The 19,452-nt window shown below is 42.6% G+C and overlaps 1 long non-coding RNA gene across 4 annotated transcripts in view; it reads left to right on the plus strand.

Annotated features, from left to right (window-relative positions):
- The first annotated feature begins 56 nt into the window (after positions 1-56).
- LOC104872692 overlaps positions 57-19,452 on the plus strand; it is a 41,384-nt gene continuing 21,988 nt past the window's right edge. Inside the window, exons 1-3 of one of the 4 annotated variants that reach the window (XR_783249.2) lie at positions 57-577; positions 3,841-3,991; positions 19,182-19,275. This is a non-coding gene — a long non-coding RNA (uncharacterized LOC104872692). Of the gene's footprint in view, positions 578-619; positions 3,992-19,177; positions 19,276-19,452 lie in introns of those variants that run through there. The other 3 variants (XR_783250.2, XR_783248.2, XR_783247.2) reach the window with 3 other exon arrangements.

Consider the following 19,452-nt stretch of genomic DNA (forward strand, 5'->3'; position numbering starts at 1 on the left):
TACCTGAGTCTTTTGCCTTTCCTAGTCTCGGGGTCCCATGAAGAGAGCCCAGGGAGGTGAAAGCCTCAAAGTTCATTTTCCTGCTGGACCCGGTGTCCTCCGTAGGTCCTGACTATACCGTCTTCTTTGGGAACTTGGAGCCTCCTAGGGTATTCTTCATGGACACCCAGTCCACCGGGGACCTAACTGTCCAGGAGAATGGCACGTCTAGTATTCTGCCAATATCTTCCCATGCTCTCTTGTCAGAGTGCAGTGAAATGGTTGGTTTTGTGTTGTCCTGTACATGACAGCATGATGGATGTTCCCGTTGTGTCTCCGTTCTGCACTCCTTGACCTGGTGTGCTGCTGTTGGGAGAAGAGCCTGTTCATGGGACAGGGCCCAGGGAGCACGAGGACTACCGCAAAGCCAGGTAGTATGCAGGGAGTGTCCCCGACTTGCTTGGCAGGAGGTAGCGGCACCAACCTGGGTCAGTTTGCGGACTACCTTCCATGTTTTCTGGAGGCGAGTTCTGAGAGTTTTCCCTAGAGACCACGTGGTTCATGACTGCAGCCTGCAAACAGCTCCCTGAGGACTCAGGTAGGTGAGGAATAGAGTAAGCAGGTGTGGAGGTGGAGAGGTGGGCTAACTAGAGAGTGTTGTTGCCAGTGGGGAAGGTACAAGGAAGACGGGGAGGGCTTAGGGGGACACTTTCTCTTGTCTTCTTGTGCATCAAAGCTGCTGCAGATTTTGTTGTTGTTCCTTTCTTTGCTGTGTGGTGGTGGTGATGGTGGCGGCAGTGTCATTTGGTCTTCAGCTTCTGTCTGTTTTCGTTGTGTCATGTCTGAGCGTGTTGTGTTTGGGTCCTCCTGCTTTGAGTCCATGTAGGGCACTGTCGGAATGCATTCCAGGACCCATCATTGTAATTTTTCTTTCTTTTAAGAGGGTGTGTTGAGAAATCTGCCAGGTTGTGATGGAACTGTTAGTGGTCCGTGCTCTGATTCCCAGGTGCCTGGAGTGTTGGCCATGTGCATCTTCCTACCAGTGGTTATGTTGCTCAGCATTGCCCAGGGTGGCAATGTAGGGTTGGCATGTCATGGCCTGGCATGGCATAGCCTAGCAGGCTTCTCCTGTGCTTGGGCAGGGGATGGGCTGTCCAGGGGCGCTAGCCACTCGTACCTCTGCAATCCATGGAAGCACAGCAGGGTCTCCTTGTCGACTCTGGTGAGGTACGGTTAGTTCGCAGGCAAGAAAAGCCACAGTCCCTCGTCGTTCAGGAGTGTCCGGCGTGTGCTTGCTGTGCACAGCGAGCCCGAGTCGCGCAAATGTTTGCAGCCTCTTTGGGCACACTTGGTTACCATGTGTTACCAGAGCAACTTTTCACTGAAGAGAAACAGGGAGTACCAGAAATGAGAATGGATATTTGGCTTTTCATCTGCTGAAAGCAGAAGTCTTTTGTGAGGGCTGATAAATATGTACTTTCTTCTGTTTTTCTGCTTCATAAGGCCTGCCCTCAATTGTCATCATTTGTCGTCTGTTAACAATACGAGCTATCCTCCACTAAGTGTGACTGTACATTTTTTCCATTCTGTTCTTATTGCATCATCAGAATTACAGGAATCCCACATTAAAGTCATTTGCTAGGTGCCACCTAGACTATGGAGCAGCTGAGACAGCTTCATTCCTGGTGTAGCAGGTAGCAGCTGTGCTCCACATGCTACAGGAGCCTCCTAAGATGCATCATACCTTTCAGAGCCACCCTCTATCACACAGGCCTGCCCCTCACACAAATTCTTGTCCACCTCTCCTGGAATACTGTCTCTAGGTATTTACACCATGAAGAAGTAATGCTGGGTGGTTTCAGAGGAAATGTCCTTAATGACTTTTCCTGAGAGTAGACTAGGATCAATTCATTTAGGGCACATGTAGTTCTAGATTCACAATGACGGGAGGCTTCATATGGTGGTGTTTAAAGAACATGCATAAGTACCTCTGAATCTGACTGTCCTATTCAAATGGACACACTGAGGGACACTCATACCTAGCTTTTCATCAAGATGTATGCTAAATATGGCAAAGTGTCTTGTGTCCCATTTAAAACAATAACTCTGGCTGCTTCTCCCACAACTTCGCCATGAACTTTTTGTCATGCTCCGCGAATCATAAGGTGGTACTATGACTTTCATCAGGGAACACACTCTTTGTAGTTGGTCAATATCATGCAACCTGAGCCTATTTCAACTATAATGAAACATCATTTCAAAATATATCCCTGGCCAGAGTTTACCTGTCTCTTTGCTCCACTCACCCAGTGCACCATCCTCTTTTACCTGAAGACAAGCGCCTTCTTGGGGATTACATGTTGCATTGTATTTTCGAAAATTCCACCAGAGCATCATCTCAGAACAGAACTCACACTCAGCATTTCCACACTCAGTTTCATGGCAGTAGGCAATGACCCTGCATGTCCAGGGTCATGTGCATCCCTGTCCTCAAATGCTCAACTGTTTCTTGCCTCAGCACAGCTAAACAGTTTCCCTCTTCTGGAACATTTTGCGCACAGACATCTGCATCTCTCAAATATTTTCAGCTGCAAGGAATCTTCCATGGCATTGTCTACTACAATCTACTCTGCCCTTTCGGTATTCCTATGCCTTTTTCCTGGGTAGTTCCTTCAAAGCCTGAGTCAGTGCCTGCTGCCATGTGCTTTCTAGGAGTCAGCTGGCCAACAGCGGTCATTGTGCCAAGCATCCTGTTTAAATTGTGTCCAGGTCACAGCCAGTAGATTGAATGGATAGATAACTATGTATGCAATATTATCTACAAACACAGGGGAATTATGAAGGTACACACAAAAGGCCAGGGAAAAGCAGGAGATTTTAACATTACGTATTGTTACATGGAATTGTGCATGTTACACGTTGTGCAGTGAATAGTGAAATAAGCAGAACATACATGGGAAAATATTACATATTGTTCCTGTGGTTCATGAGCTTAGGGACTGAATCTGGAAGTCCAGAGGTACCCGGTGTAAAATTTTGCTGACTATACTCTCCCTAAGAGACAAAAATAAATATCCCCAAGGAAAGCCATTTCTTTTCCTTCATATTTGGATACTGTAGTGATGGCCAGCTCTTCTGACTGTGCACTGTTTCTTTCTTTGCTGCCACATTTGATTTCTAGGTGCCAGGGCACTTATACTGGACCAGCAGCTCAGTGCCTTGCTCAGTGACCTCTCTCTCAGGTGTGATAGGAGATCTGCCCTTGTTGTTGAAAGGCTACCAGATTCCACTGCTTTTCATGCTAGGTACAGTTCACCTATCTGGGTTTTAGGCAGCAAAGGGAAGTAAATACTAGCTGATGCTCCCCATCAGATCTGCCTCCAGCCATTCATGTAATCCTAGAAACCTCCATGCTTTGACTCTGCCGATTCTTTCACTCCTCCTGGGAACTGCTTCTTACCTGGCTCTCTCCCACAAAGTCTGTGCTCTCCTAGCTCCAAGTCTTTACATTGCTGTTGTGTCCTCGAAAGTCTTCACCACACCCAAGAACCTAGAATTCCATGTCCAATTCCTAACCTGCATCGGACTGGACTGTTCATAGAACACAGTGACCACTACCTTTTATTAACAACAAATCAAATCTGGATATCGACCATATAGTTGAACTGCACTATGTACACCACATCTAGGTTAGCTCACACTCTATACTCAGCACAATCACTGTGGAGAGACTTCCTCATCAGCTGCCAAGCTACCATGCATCTGCCTCACCCAGGTTTGTCTAGAAATTTAGAACTCTTTACCTGAGCATGATATCACGCAACAATAATAATTACTTCATATCCTCTGTGCTCTCTAAAGAAGAAACAGGCCCTCATAAAAGCTGATTGGAGCACCCAGCAGAGAATCAAGGTCCTCCTGCCCACAGAGCTTCCCCTCAGTTCTGAAGCTCAGCAGCAAGTGCCAATATCTTTGAGACCACGAATAGGATAAAAGGCCCTTGAGGGTCAAGGTAAGTTATGCTGGCATTGTGTAACTATTGAAAAAACAAAAAAGAAAAGTTGCATCCTAGGAAACGTTTCATGTGTATCTGCAGCATGACCTCATAAGGCAATGCACTGATCTGACTGGGTAATGAAGTCCGTTTCCTGACTCGGAACATAGGAGAGGCTTAGTATGTATCGGATACCGTGTGAACGCAAGTGTCCCAAAGTCTCTGGGATCCTCGAAAGTTATCCCTGAATCTGAATTTTGTCTATCCTGGCATTTGTGTTTTGAAAAGACAAAATGTGGCGATCATATGTATCTATTTATCCTGATTGTTCATGCTATTGAACAAGCATAGTGTGAAGAGAAAAAGAAAGGTGTGATGAGAATCACAGAGGGAAGCAGAATTACAAGAAAAGGTGTGAATACCTTCTCTGGAACCCAAACACCTGGTCTCACCACATCCGGGTAGCCTGCAATTTGTCCTAACCTTGTACATGTTCATAGCTCACGCTTGCTTTGTTGATCTGGGTATTTGAAAAAGAAAAGAAAGGCTTGTGGGGGAGGGTGGATAACCAACACAGTAACATTACTCCATTTTCAGTCTGCCCAGTATACTCTTTCAGTCTGCCCAGTGTACTAACTTCATGCTCTGTGGTCATTCATCATCTATACCTGAGCATAGATTTGTTCAGTCATGGCAGAGACCCGGTCAGGTTGCATGTAGTTTATCCATCTCTGTATGCCTCTGCTCCCACTCAACCTCTGATCCTGAAGTGGGCTTCTATGTACATATAAAGACGATGTTGCCCAAGTCCACAGCCTGCTAAGTAGTGCCAAGGAAGCAGAAAGACAGGGAAGAGAGGTATCACTGCCCAGGAGTGTTTTGTCTTGGATATCTCTTTGTCCTGGGCATTGTGGGACTCTTAAGAGGCCAACGCATTGACACGGGGCAGCTGAGATCATCATTCAACACTCCAAGCCCATCTTGAGGGATGCTGGATATAGCAGTTGTTGGCCGGCTTGTTGACAGAGAAAAGTCTGAGTAGTTGGGATAAGGGGTCTTGTTCATCACAATATTCTTTAAAACTTGGTGAAGTGATGAGCAGCATCTTTCAGTGAAGGAGCCTTGGCAATTCTTTTGATCTGAGGGGGAGCAGCAGGGATTAGGAAAGGAGTGTGCATGTTCCTGGATGTAGAGAGCCATTGCAAGTCGTGAGAATAAAGGCAGGATCTGGCAGTTTGATAGCCAGGTGAATTATACCAGGACAGAACATCCTTCTGTGTGAAGGGCCCAAAGGTCTCCTGCAGAGGTGGCCATCATCTTGGGGCTTCCTGGCCTATTCGTATGCATGAGTCTTTTTATTTTCTCATTGGCTGTGCATCTTCCCTTCAACCTCTGTTCTCCTGGGTTCTAAAATGGAGATGGATAGAAGTGTGAGGTGACTATCAGAAATAATTCTCCCTGATTCTACAGAAATTGAGCAGGGATAAATCAGGCGAAAGGCATGGGGGACCCTGAGTGCAGCCAGACTGCTGCTTCTATTCCATGCCTGGATCACAGAGCAGGTGGCCAGGCACACACAGAGCAGAGGAGCCATAAGCCCAGGATGGGAGTGGGACCAGCAGCAGGCGTAAGAAATCCTCCATTCACAGTACATCTCGGGAGCTGTGGCCTCTTCCTGAGGACCCAGCAGTTAATGGGCAGCATGTGTACTCCGTGGGTAGCCATGTCCAGGGTGAGCAGATGGACTTCCTGCTAAGTGGCGTAGTGTATGCTAGCTAAGGAAAATGGGGCTTTATTTGGAGGGGGAGGTTTTGAAGGGGCCCTCAGTCTGAGGATATCAGTTTACATGGATGGGAAATATTTGCATTCATTTGGTTTTGTGTTTTGCCAGAGCAAGACTTTGATTCTCTCAGACTGAATAAACTTAGGGTGTTCAAGTGAAGATTTGTGATTCTGAGGTTAAATGTATGTGGTTTACCTCAGGATGTAAGCATTGGGGGCTTGAAAGCTGAGGAATCTTGAGGTACTAGGGCATGAAGAGATTTTGTAAGGGACTCTGGAACTGAGGGGTCAGTCTCTAGCAGACAGAGTCCAGATCTTGCAGTTGGGACATATGGCCTCTCTGTGCTAACTATTTAAGATCCTAGACCGGAGGAAGATTGGATTCATAGGCTCCAGTGATTGGGGTCTAGGGCGAATGGATTTGGTGCTCCTCTGGGTGAAGTCCTGGAAGCTGACAGCTTTGAAGTCTCAGGCTGGGAGAATCTGATTCCCTCCAGGTGAGCAGAGTCCTTCCAGGATGCAGCGTTTTAGGGTAATCTTGGAGATGAGTTAACCAGGAGCTTTGCAGAAGCTGGGGACCTGGGGTCTCCCAGGCTAAAACTGAAAGATCTCATTGAAAGCTCAGCAGGGTTTCACAAACATCCTGGGGCTATCAGTGTCTGGCTTCTTAGAGCTCCTCTCAGGAAGAGGTACCTCTGGACTCGGGGTAGGTGACAGCTCTTGTCCTGCTCTCACAAACTGCCAGTCAGTGCCTAGACCACAGCCGTCCTATCACCTGGCACTCCAGAACTCAGCTCAGTAGGCCAGCTGGGCCTGGACAGAGAGCAGAGGCAGACATGTCAGTCCTGAGCACTGGGCAGAACTGTGCTGTGCTGGACTAGCCAGTTCCTGCCCTTTCTGGCCCTCCGAATATCTTCTCACCCTGTGGGGCTGGCTGCCCTGAGTCAGTCAGCCCTGCAGTGTGCGGGTGTGGTTTTTTATTGCTTTCTACCTCAGGCTCCCCATGCTCCTCCTTTCCCATGTTCTCAGCCCAGAAAGAGTGGACAAAGTCTTCTAATCCAGTGGAGGAGGATTTTAGGCCTCGGGATCAGTGTGGTGTGCGCTTTCTCTGGAGATGCGCTGAGGACCAGACGCTAGGAGTTAGGGGATGGGGAGTTCGGGAAAAACTGAAGGTGGGGACCAAGGGTAGGTTAGGGCTTGCAGTTGAGGAGGCTGGAGGTTAGGGGTATTGGGCAGGGGGCAAAGCTGAGGACTAGGAGGTGATCATGGGATGGAGTCTGTGGTAAGTCTGAGGGACTGAGGGTAGGCGGGGCTCAGGGACAATTAGGGAGATGTGTATCCCAAGAGATCCAGGGTTGTGGAAAGTGACCTTGGGAGTTGGGAAGGAAACAAGGTCCCAAGGTGGAAGTCCTGGCATAATACACATGGTTGGGAGTTTGGGGGGAATACAGAACTAGAACCAGGAGTTGGGATAATTGACTTTGCCCATTATGGGGATCCCAGAGCAGGAGTCCTGGTGCCGCAGCGTTCACAGGCAGGGACAGGAATCAGCATCCAGAGTCAGAACAGAGAAGGTCTGTGAGATGCAAGAACCCTCTTATCGTGGGCAGTCTTCTGGGTGCCTGGTTGCTCCCCAAAGTGCTTGGGGCCCTCCGAATTTGGCCTCTTGGCTTGTCCTTTGTGACCTTCATCACTGTGCGTGAAACCTCTCTGAGAAGATGGGTGTTTCCAAGTTGGAGAGGCTGTAGTTGGACCTGTGAGGTGAAGCCCTGGCCCAGGTCATCCAATCAATAGCAGCCCATTGACGCCCCCACCTCTGGATCCCCAGGGCTCCCCACTAATCTTACACCCTGGTGTTTCAAATTCAATTCTCAAGGGATGTTCAGTGGAAACTTCGAATAAGCTAAGGAAATCTGGGCCAGGAGCCTCAAAATGTGTCTTAGTCCAAACGGTGGGATAACACACCAGACCCTGATGAGCAGAGTGGGGACTTTGACTGACAAGTGCACAGACTATCTTCCCAAAGGGTCCTACTTCCCAGGGAGGGGATCAGGTGGACTATTCCTGGGGCCCAGGAAGGGTGGATGACCTGACTAAAGCTTCTAAGGAACTCAGTGCAGTGGGAAAGAGCTCACAGCATGAAGATTCCCCTTGCTGCTGACTGGGAAACAGGATGTGTCACAGAATCCATCCTTGTAATGTGCCAAATGTATTGATATGGGTAGTGGAAACAGGTCTGTCTGGCCTGCCCCACAGGCTCTTTGACTGAGATGGGGACTCTCAACCCCTCTTCCAGCGCTTCCTAAATAAAGGAGGAAGAGTGCTGGACTGCTTGCAGAAATTAAATGAGAAGGATGCAAGGAATTTGCATCTGCCCTGGTCAGAGCCTCCATGTTCAGAAAACCAATAAGTCAGCAGCCTATTAGCTCATGATTTCCCAAAGAGTGAACAGCATCTCTGTCTTGCAGAACATTAAGTTCCCTTGAGAGGATGGTACTGTGCAACAGGGCAGCATGTGTCCAGGGATCCAGGAATTTAGGGGTATCAGTGTTACCACGGTTGGCTGAGATTTTAGGTATACGGGCTGGCTATTCCCTGACAACATGTGTGTGTGTGTGTGTGTGTGTGTGTGTGTGTGTGAAACTAGAGAAAATGAATTTGTTAAAAAAAAATCTGTATATGTTCTTTTCATTACTTTTTTCTTGTCTAAATGTGACCAAGCTTAATAAAAAACAGTTTTATTGCCAAATACCCATCCATGATTTCACCCCTTTCCAAATAATGTCTGCTGTCCGAGGTATCATTGATACAGTATTTTTTCAAATGTGCTGCAGAACTATCTTTTTCTTTCAGCTTTAATTGAGTTTATTGGTACATTTTAGGGATACACTACAGTTACATTCATTGTTGGGATCTTGCACCTCTACATGACAAGTGCTGGTTCTCATTTTTTCCCCTTACCCCTGCCCTCCCTTTACCTCCTCATCCCCTCCCCATCTACAAACACTTTATTTCCATGTTTTCATTATCTCACATTTTTTCTTTTCCCTAAAAATGTGCACAAATTAGGTAACAGTAAATCAAACTAAGGAATATTTAAAGAACAAAACAATTTAAGATCTTCCAATATTTTTATTCAGGTGGATATGACCCAGTACATCAATGTTATAGGTCATATGTTGTTTTGTGTCCTTTGTCTTATTTTCTCATTTTGTTATGTTTTACATTTTATTTTCCTTATTTTTATTCAGGTGGATATGACCCAGTACATCAATGTTATAGGTCATATGTTGTTTTGTGTCCTTTGTCTTATTTTCTCGTTTTGTTATGTTTTACATTTTATTTTCCTTCTTTCTTTCTTTCTTTCTTTCTTTTTCTTTCTCTTTCTTTCTTTCTTTCTTTCTTTCTTTCTTTCTTTCTTTCTTTCTTTCGTATTGGGCAAGGCCTTGCTCTGGACTGCTGTATCCAGCTTTGTAACTATTTTGCACAGGCGGTTTCTTTGTTTTCCTTTATCTTCTTCTTTTTTTTTTAACTCTCCACTTTCCTACTCTTACTTTTTTTTCTTTTTTCTTTCTCCATCATTGAGTTTATCATTACATTTTAGGTATAACAGTAGCGTTACATTCATTATTGGGATCGTGTGCCTCTGCATGACAGGTCTTGGTTCTCATTTTTTGCTCTTGTCCCTGCCCTCTCTTCACCCCCTGCTTTCCTCCCCCTTCACAAACACTACATTTCCGTTTTTTAAATTTTCTCCTATTTTTTATTTTCCCTTATTACCTGTCCCCTACCCTTCCCACTTTCCCTCCACCTTTAGCCCTTTTCTTCCTATTTCACGTTGTCAATTATCTCATTAGGATCTTATGTACTATTATAGATTTTCACACCAGAGAAACTATTCGGTATTTATACGCATGTGTGGTTTATTTATTTCACTTAGGAGTATATCCTCAATATGTATCCATTGTCCTATGAATCAGTGAGAGATTTACAATATCGGCTGGTAAAGAGGTCACAATGGGAAAAGCAGGTATGGAAAAAATAATTATTTATTGAGAAAAGCTTGTGAGGAAATCTCCACTGCTGAAAGAAAGATAATTCCGTATTTTTCCTTTTTTTTTTCTTTTATTGAGGTTAGTGGTACATTTTAGTTATACAGTACAACTACATTCATTATTGGGATCTTGCACCTTTACATGACAGGACTTGGTTCTCCTTTTTTCCCCTTGTCCCTGCCCTCCCTTCACCCCCTCCTCCCCTCACCATTTGCAAACACTTTATTTCCATTTTTTCATTTTCTCATATGTTTTCTTTTCCCTTATTACCTTTCCCTACCCTTCCCATTTTCCCTACACGTTTAGCCCTTTTCTTCCCATATTTTTCCTTTTTCTGGTACTGGAGATTGAACCCGGGCCTTTCACGCTGAACCGTCTTAAAGGGACTGCAGTCTGTCAGCGCTGCTTAATTTAGAGGTTTGAATTGGTAAACAGCAAAGGCCTTTAATAGTAAGGTAAAGCAATAAAACAAATATTGGTAAACTGTTAATTGACACTTCATAATTACACAGAACAGAGAGAAAGTACAGAAAGTTTTAATCAGAATGGAAGAGCTTCAACCCCTGAACTTCCATACCAGCTCCAGGGAGTCCTGCTCTATGGCTGTCAGGTTCCAACTGGGAAGGGTCCAGGAAGAAAGGAGCTCCAGGGATAACATTCCAAAGTCCTTGTACCAGCAAAGCTCCTGAAATACTACTGAGACAACGGTGGCAGTGTTGCAAATGTGCACAGGATGAGAAGCGAGGATTTATAGCCCCCACAAACTGGCCAAATGCCTGAAGGAAGGAATGTCTGTGTCTCCAGATGAGGAGAGAAAGGCTGTTCTTGAGAGTGGGCCAAGGTCCAAGGAGTTTTTGTTCATGTCAAGATTCTCTGCCAGCAACATCTACATCTAATCTATATATCTATATCTATACCTACCTATAATTTCTTTTTTTACTTTGTGACAGGGTCTGTCTCGGTCATAAGGATGCCCAGGATAGGGGTGATTTGTGATTGTCCTGCTTCAGCATCCTTGTGAATGCCATTTTCTAAATAATTGTCCGATCATCTGGGTACATAAATATCTATATATAATTCATTTACTTTATTTTCTTGAACTTCATTCAAAGCATTATTATGCTTATTTTGGACAAAAAGAAGGAAACTGAAGTACCAAACTGACATTTGTCCAGTCTTGCTAGAAAAGCTGGTATTCACAACAGGTCATCCTTTCAAATACTTGTTTAAAGAAAATCAACTCTTACAAAGACAAACAGTAAAAAAATTACCTAGCTGTAGATTGTGCATATTTAAATTGGTTGTACTATATTAGACAAATTATGCAAGAAACCTGCCTAGGTCAAGATAAAACATCTGCAGAGGAGAGTGTCATTAAAAACAATGAGGCAGAGGGAAAAGAAGCATCCATGTAAAATGGGACTTGTTGGGAAGAATGTTACGAAATATTCTGGGTTAAAAGTAAGAACACCCCTTGATGGAATTACCTCCCGTTTCATGTGACGTATGGAAATGGGCCAAATAGAAAGTTGAGTGATTACTAACATGACAAAAAGAAGGACCAGATCATGAAATGGTTTGTGTGCTGTGCAATAAGCAATTGATTTCCTTTTTTAGTTTGTTTGTTTGTTTTTTGTTGTTTTTCTTTTGGTACCAGGGATTGAACTTGGGTCCTTGCACTTGCAAGGCAGGCCACCAAACCGCTGAGCTAAATCCCCGGCCCTGATTTCATTTTTGAGAACAGTAGTTAAAATCATCTGACCTCAAAATTTAATTGATGTTGCGAGTAGGAAAATGATTCATTTTCCAGAATATTCCCAGTCAGGAAGAGAAGAAGAAAAGGAATGTTATCAGAAAGAAATATTATGAGATTACGTGGTGTTTGAACACACTGTAAGAACAATATATGGAACATACTTCGGGGCTTGACAAAAGTAGTTTTATTGCAGTTACCTTTATAACAGGACTAGATGAAAGCCTAAATTAACATGTAATCCTGCTTTCTTTTCTAAATGATCAGTAACATATTTTTAAAAGACTGTCAATGTCTTTCTCCATCTCTGTGACAGACCATGTGCTTTCACAGTTTAAAGGAGGACAGGTTTATTTTGGCCTGCAGTTTCAGGAGTTCCACTCCCTGTGCCAGAGCCTGACATAGATGAAGTATTGCAGGAGGGTGTGGGCAGAGGAAATCTGCTAAGTCATGGCTGTCAGGAAGCAGAGAGAGAAGGAAGGAGCTGGGGAAATTCACCATACCTCAGCGTGCTGGCTAGATGTAGCCTTCTGGTAAGAAGCTCACCAGGAGGTGATCCTCCCACTGAGTCCAGAACGCCCATGATCTAGCCACCTTTCAAAAGCCCTGCCTATGAGGTTGGTGAGGCTTTGTGGGACATTCTTGATCTGAATCATAACACTTAGGTTGGTGGCACACACCTTTAAGTGCCAGCACTTTGGCAGGCTGAGGCAGGAGGATCACAAGCTTAGGCTCGGCTTGGGCAATTTAGCAAGACTTAAATATAAAGACTCAAAATTTTAAAACTGGGACAAAAAGGGATGAGGAAATGTAGCTCAGTGGTCATTCCCCAGCACTGCCAAGAGAAAAACAATTACATTGGCAGAGTACTTCTTCACAACCTCATTAAGTAAAACAATAGTACATCATCACCTACTTATGCTCCTAGCATGCCTAAATAAGAAAGAGAAAGAAATTAAGCACAACTGGAGCAAAAAGAATAAAAATGAAAAGAAAGGAATTGTAGGGAATCTCATTTATATTATTCTTCTATATTTGGAAAGTGAAATAACAGATTATTTTTAAAATAATGATTCATAATCTTTTAGGAGGAAACTCCAGGGACATCGTGGAATCAAGGGAATAAATTTGAAAAACAAATTCTTAAATAAAATATTTCTATATTAATTTCTACTTTTATAGAATTTTTATTTGTATCTCTGGTGTGAGAAACGGAAAATGTAAATAAGGATAAAAATGTATCATAGATAATAGGAAATAGGAAAAAAAGGCCCAAGGGGGAAGTGGGAGGGGTAGGAGAAAGGGGAAAAAGGGAAAGGAAAAAAATATGAGAAAAGGAAAAAGTGGAAACAGAGCCTTTGTCAATAGGGAGGGGTGGTGAGTGCGGGGAATACAGGGGAATGGGGGAAAAATTAGGAACAAGATACTGCAGGGAATACGGGGAATGGGGAATAATTAGAAACAAGATACATCATATAAAGGTATCAATCCCCAATAATGAATGGCATCTCATCGCATACCTAAAAGGAACCAATAAACTTAATGAATGAAAGAAAAGAATTTCTATTTGTAATGGTTAAGTGTGCCACAGTTACTTTTTAAAAACAAAACCGGGCATGTTTGCACATACCTGTAATCCTGATGCTCAAGAGACTGAGGCAGGAGAATCACCTGAAGCTTAAGGAGAGCCTGGGCACAAAGTTAGATCAAGGCCACCCTGCACTTCAGAGTGAGACTCTGTCTCAAAAAATCCAAGAAACAAAACAAACAAAATCCATAGCTCACAAGAAAGTTATGTCAGAAAATACAACTCACGAGGAATTAGAAACAGGGGCTTTTCTTTAATGGGAACTAATGCTACCTACAAAAGTGTAAAATAATGGTAAAAGTGCTTTTTAAACACTCTATGTACATTGGCTACTACTGTGGATATTTCTTTAACTTGATTATTCCCTTTCGTTCCAAATGCCAGTAAGTTCTATCATTATTTGGTTGTTTTCCATGTTTGAAAAGTTATTTGGAGAAGTAAGCTGTAAAACTCACAGAAACCTTAAGAAGATCTTGAATAAATGGAGCTCAGTGTTCTAGTGTGACTTCAGTATGACTTTAAGTGAGATGAAAATAATATGACTGAAAAGTATATCAGTATACATGTGTCCGTCTATATGTATAGGAATGGATACATTTACACAAAAATAAAGAGCTCATTTTAAAGCATCATAGTTTACAAAACAAACTGAATGGTAATACAAAAATCTAAACCCAGACAATAGGAGACTACAAGCAACAATCAACTTGCTTTCTTAGAGTGTAGAATTGAAAGGATAAAAAGAAAAAAAATTACATAGCCACACTAAAAGATCCAAAACAACTGAAATATTCAAATTATATTTAGATGTGATTTCATATTACTAAAATTTAAGCATATTTGACATTTAATGAAATTTTAAAATGATTATTTTTATTGTGGTGCAGATATTTGTTAATTTTGATAACATGACAGCCAGTGCCTGCTTCTTCCTAGAAGGCCTCTAAAGTTTGTTTTTCACCTATGCGCTCAAAGATTAACACATGAAGATCTCATAAATTCTCAGAAAAGATTGCTTTGAGAATTGGCTCCTCTGGGGTGGAGGGAGAAGTATACCATCAAAAAGCCTCCATTTTGCTAACTCTTCTACTTCTACTAAATCCATGAAAGTGAAATGCTTGTTTCTTCCTATAATCAAAATTGTAACAGACAAACGAGAATGTTTTCCTGTTTCATCTAGGGTAGACTCTAACATTGGACCATTTTTTCATTAGTCTTTTTTAATAAAGTCTGTTTTTCTGCCTAAAAATGAATTTAATTTTGAATGTTTTGGGCTGAATTCCGGACAGCCTCTGTTTTCACTCATATACTCATACCACTCCCTGAGAGTCAGAATAAGGAGTTCTCCAAATATTTGTGGATTGCAGCCCAACAATCACTTTCATTCTGCCAAGAAGGTGCTTTCTTGAGTTTCTATTCGAGAATTTCCTAAGAGGACATTTTTCACCTTTTCAGAGGAGATTAATCTGTTTCTGTTTCTGTTGAGCAGGATTATGTCAGCTTTCTCATGATGAGCAAAGTATCTGTCAGCTCTTCTCAGGGGGGCTCTTCTGTTTATTCAAGTGCTGTTCTAATTCCATAGATAGCTCTAACTCCATTAGGCAGCTCAGCTCCTGTGACAAATTTTTAGTCTGCCGTTACTGAGTCTACTGAGGTCTGTAGTTTACGACAAAATGGCATGAAATCCCATATGAGATTCTTTCTGTACCCCAAAGGAGGTGAACTTTGAGAGACTGTTCCTCTAGAGATTGAAAGTTACTTATAAATAAATAATGGTTTGCTTTTTTTTTGTTATGTAGAAACCATAATGATTTCACAGTTCAACTTTGGTCGTGTTGTCCAGCAGTCACCCTGTGTTTTATCTGAGCTGACAGAATCTCAAAGACACTCACCTGTTCACCTCAACTTTATTGACACCATTTCCTTGCTTCTCCCTCCTTAACTGTCTGCTCCTCTAAGCTCACTTGTTTCACCCCATACTGTGTCCTCATGGTCCCTCTACATTCCTTCATTCCTTAAGCCTGAACTTAGATGTCCGTCCCACAGATTTCCTACAGGTATTTTCTGCGGTCATAATCACATAGCATTCAGAACCTTCCTTAGGGACAAACATTGGAGGACTTAATTATTCCACCTCACCTTCCAAAGGTCCTATTAGAGCCTTGATCTAAATCTGACTTACCCACTGCAATATATTAATTCGCTCACTCCTTGAAAAACAATATAAATCCTGAGCAGTTCATATTAATTGTAAAGACTTATTCTCTAGGACTTTTTAGCTTCTCACAACTAATCAAACTTGTGGTTCTTAATGATTCTTTCTTATTATAAAAGCCATGTGGGGGGTTGCTGATAAAGACTTTGGGTTAAATAAAAATATGCATAACTTCTATCATATAAATATGTAACTGAAAAAATGTTTAGGTTCTTTCTTTATAGTATGACCACCTAAAGCAGACTGTAGTATAAAATTGCAGATGATAAAGAGTTGAACAGAGAAAATATCTAGATAGACTAGTTAGTAGTAACACTAGATAAAGTCATTTATCAGCCTTGTCAATGGTCTTTATTCAGAGCTAAGAGTTGACTTAAAATATCAATATAAGTAAAAAGTGCTTACCCTTAAAAATGTTTTCATATAATTGCTTGACGATGCACAGGTTGACTGCAAGTAAGGTCAGATGGAGGCACAACTGACACCATCAAGGCAGGCAGGGTCTAAGCAACATGTGATGAGTTCATTGCCATCTGGGTGCAGATGGGGCAAGGATGAGAAGGCCACTGGCACTGAGATAAGGGTTCCCGTTGTTGACATGGGGCATATTAGGTAGGGGAGAAGACTCAAGAGGGCAGAAACTTGTACAGTCCCAGGGCTGATGCGCCTGGAGCTGGCTGAGAAACAGTGGTGGTGAGAGCAGCTGGGCAGCTGCTGGCTTCTTGTCATCTCTGCTCCTGTGGATTCGGGTCTGCTTGGGTGGGGGTCTGACTCAGGGCCTGTCACTGACAAAATGGATTGCACACAAAACTGGCTTAGAGAACTTCAGCACCTCAAACAAAATCCTTCTTTTATTCTTTTCTCTTATACAGAGAAATGAGCACCAATTTGTCACATTCATATGCACTTACTTAAAATACTTTATCTAGCCATTGCAACACACTCAGTAGGGAGTGAAGAGGGTGGAAAGGAAAAGAGACTGGGGGAAATTGAAAAAGTGGAAATAGAGCTTTTGCAATCAGGAAGGGGACAGAGTTGTGAGGAGCAGGGAGGCACGGGAGGGGCAGGAGATGAATGAAAGAATGAGTCTGTGTTGTGCACATGCACCAACTAACTCCCCATGACAAGTAAATCACTGAGAACTTTGGAAAAGTGTTAACGACTGGTCCAAAACCAGTGAGCTGAATATGAAACTGCAAATCTTAGCTTCCCTTCCTCATAAATCAAAATGCCTTCTTTCATTCTTATTTCTGAGGCTACTCCTTTTAGTGTTTACTTTTCCTGTACTTTGTCAGTGGATTCCTTCACTCCAAATCTTCATCTATCCATTTGTTTATCTTTACATCTGCGTCAATTTTGACACAGACAGCTGCTTATATTTTACCAAAAACTTTTAAATGCCAATCTTTAGGATTTGGTCTTTATCTGTAACCTTCATTTGTATCTACATTCAAAATGTAGATAACTCTTTTGTTCTAAACATGCTATTAGAGATACTGGACAAGGCTGGGCCCTCAACATAGACAACAACTGAGGCGCATTCCCTGAAGGTTAACAGCGTATGGAGGGGAAAAGTACTACACCACATACTTCCCCCAGAGATCAATAGCAGTGATTGATAGTCTAAACAGGCATCAGTCTCCCTAGCCCACATCCTTTCCAGAAGTTCATTCTCTTGGATACTTGCTAAATGACTTGTCTTCCCTTTTGATCCCCATTTAATATGACCTGGGTGACTGCAGAGTGGGTGGACAATGTACTTTCTGGGTGTCCCCTCCTGTCCCTCTCAAGCACGAGCTGTTTTTCCCTCCGCAAATATTTCTAACTCTTTTCAAAAAATTAATTTTATAGAAAATATTCCTTACTCTTAACCTCTGTTGTCCCTAGAATTCATTCTTTGATTATAGAGAACACAAACTCATGTCTCAGATATCCAGTAGGTTGGAGGTTATATTTCCCTTGTTTGAATTAGTTTTGCTTAATTGGGTTACTTAGTGCCCAAATCAATACGATAAATCACTTTCAGGATGTTCCATAATCATATTAAAACCTTAGCATAGATGGGACATAAATTCCCAAGAAATAATTTACTTTTTTATCAGTTCAGTATATTTAGATTATGATATTTTACCTGGGGTGGGGTGTGGGGAACATAGCTGCAGGTTATTAGGCTATTAATTGCCTACTTAAAATCAGGAAGCTAAATGGGGATTTCTGGAGTGACCCGCCTGTTGTAAACTGGGTTCCTTTGCTCTGTTGTCTCTGTTGTCACATTGTTGTTGTGTTTGTGTGTAGGATGTGCAGTGAGTTCCATTCAGAAATCTGATAGTGCAAAGAAGCCAAGAAATATTCATGCAAGTTCAATTAAGGCATGAGTTATAGAAAAAATGTGTGTGTGTGTGTGTGTGTGTGTGTGAGAGAGAGAGAGAGAGAGACTGAAACTAAATGCATGGTGTCACTAGTTTATATTTCAGTTGTGTGTTGAGGAATATTTTGGGAAAGCCTAATTTTAAAATCCTGTGCAAAACTCTCTAGATAAAGTATATATTAAAATTATGTCTAATATGACCATTGTTTTTAAAAATTATATGATGATATACACTAGCGAAGTATTACAATATTTTTGGGATGAGGCCCTATGTAGAATACAACTGGCAGTGGAAAGTGACAACCAAAAAGTATGTTTCAATGCTGGGCGTGGTGATGCATGCCTATAATCCCAGCACTTGGGAGGCTGAGGCAGGAGGATCGCTGTGAGTTGAAGACCAGCCTGGGCTACACAGTGAGTTCGAGGTCAGTCTCAACTACATAGTGAGACCCTGTCTCAAAAAAAACAAAGAACAAAAAACAAAAAACAACAAAAAAAAGTATGCTTCAGCCTCTTATAATGGAACTATAAATTTAACACTCTTCATATTCTAAGTAATTTTTTACCTTTTATTCATATAGCAATACAAGCAATGTGTTGTTCAATGTACACTACAGTGAGATTTTATCATTGAGTAATGAATAAAATTTCTTCTTGTTGGGAAACTGGCCTAAAGCCATATATAGAGATGCAGAGACTGCCAAAAAATTTACAGAACAAAATGTTAACTCTCTGTCACCAAGTTACACAGGCAACGAGAATTAACTACTATAGGCATTTCTTTTTACCCCCTCCAAGAAAACGCAAAGAACGAAGAGATATGTTTTGCCCACAATAACGTCGACCACCTATTTGATCAGAAAAAACAAAATTTCCTCCTGTAGAGATCACTGTTAGTTCTGTGTGGATGCTACTGAGCATTGTCTATGCCTTTTTTCACAGCACTGACACAGTTTCACCTCTCCTATCTAACTTCCATTTAAAACAGATTATGTCCACATTTGTATGTTAGATGAAGGCATGAAACAAAGCCATCTCGTTCACTCTTTAAAATCACAAGCCATTAGGTCTCAGAAGCCATGAAATTTCATTGCACTTCAAATTTTATTCAATTAGAATTTAACAAGGCAGCTTTTCCTCATCCTTGCACCAGAGACTCGTAAGCTTGAAATTCTTAAACCAATCCTTGGTCCAAGCGTTAGGTTCTTGTAAAAATTAGGAAAATAGTGTTTCCGCATACACTGCGCACAAACTAGTGCAACACGACAAAACATGGTGGATCTTCTAACCAGAAAGGTAGTCAGAAAGGAAAAGAAAAAAGAACAACTACAGGGGAGGGCAGCGGCGATAAAAGAAAGAGTGAATTGTGGCTTTATTATACAGGCAGGAAAACAAATTCTTGTTCCTTAACACTCGGCTGACCCATGTCCCTTCCTTTTGGAGGAAGCTCCGCCCAGGCTTGTAGCCGGCAGGGGGCTCCTGCGAGCAGCGCCTCAGACCAGCGGCTTCATCAAGTACACCTGTTGGACTCGCAACACAAGGTGAGCAGTAAGCCGCGCCGCCGCCAGGCCGCGCTCTCTCCACAAGTCGCCGGCCTCTGGGGATGGTAGGGAAGGTGATCTGGGCGGCCACCATTCAGATCTCCTCCAAGGAGAGGCCCCTACAGCAGGGCGCGGGCGCCACGGGCTAGTCCGGGCCGGGTCCTCGGGCGCCGGTGG

This window comes from Fukomys damarensis, unplaced genomic scaffold, assembly GCF_012274545.1.
Source record: "Fukomys damarensis isolate Sample0158 unplaced genomic scaffold, DMR_v1.0_HiC HiC_scaffold_42, whole genome shotgun sequence".
Taxonomy (NCBI): Eukaryota; Metazoa; Chordata; class Mammalia; order Rodentia; family Bathyergidae; genus Fukomys; species Fukomys damarensis.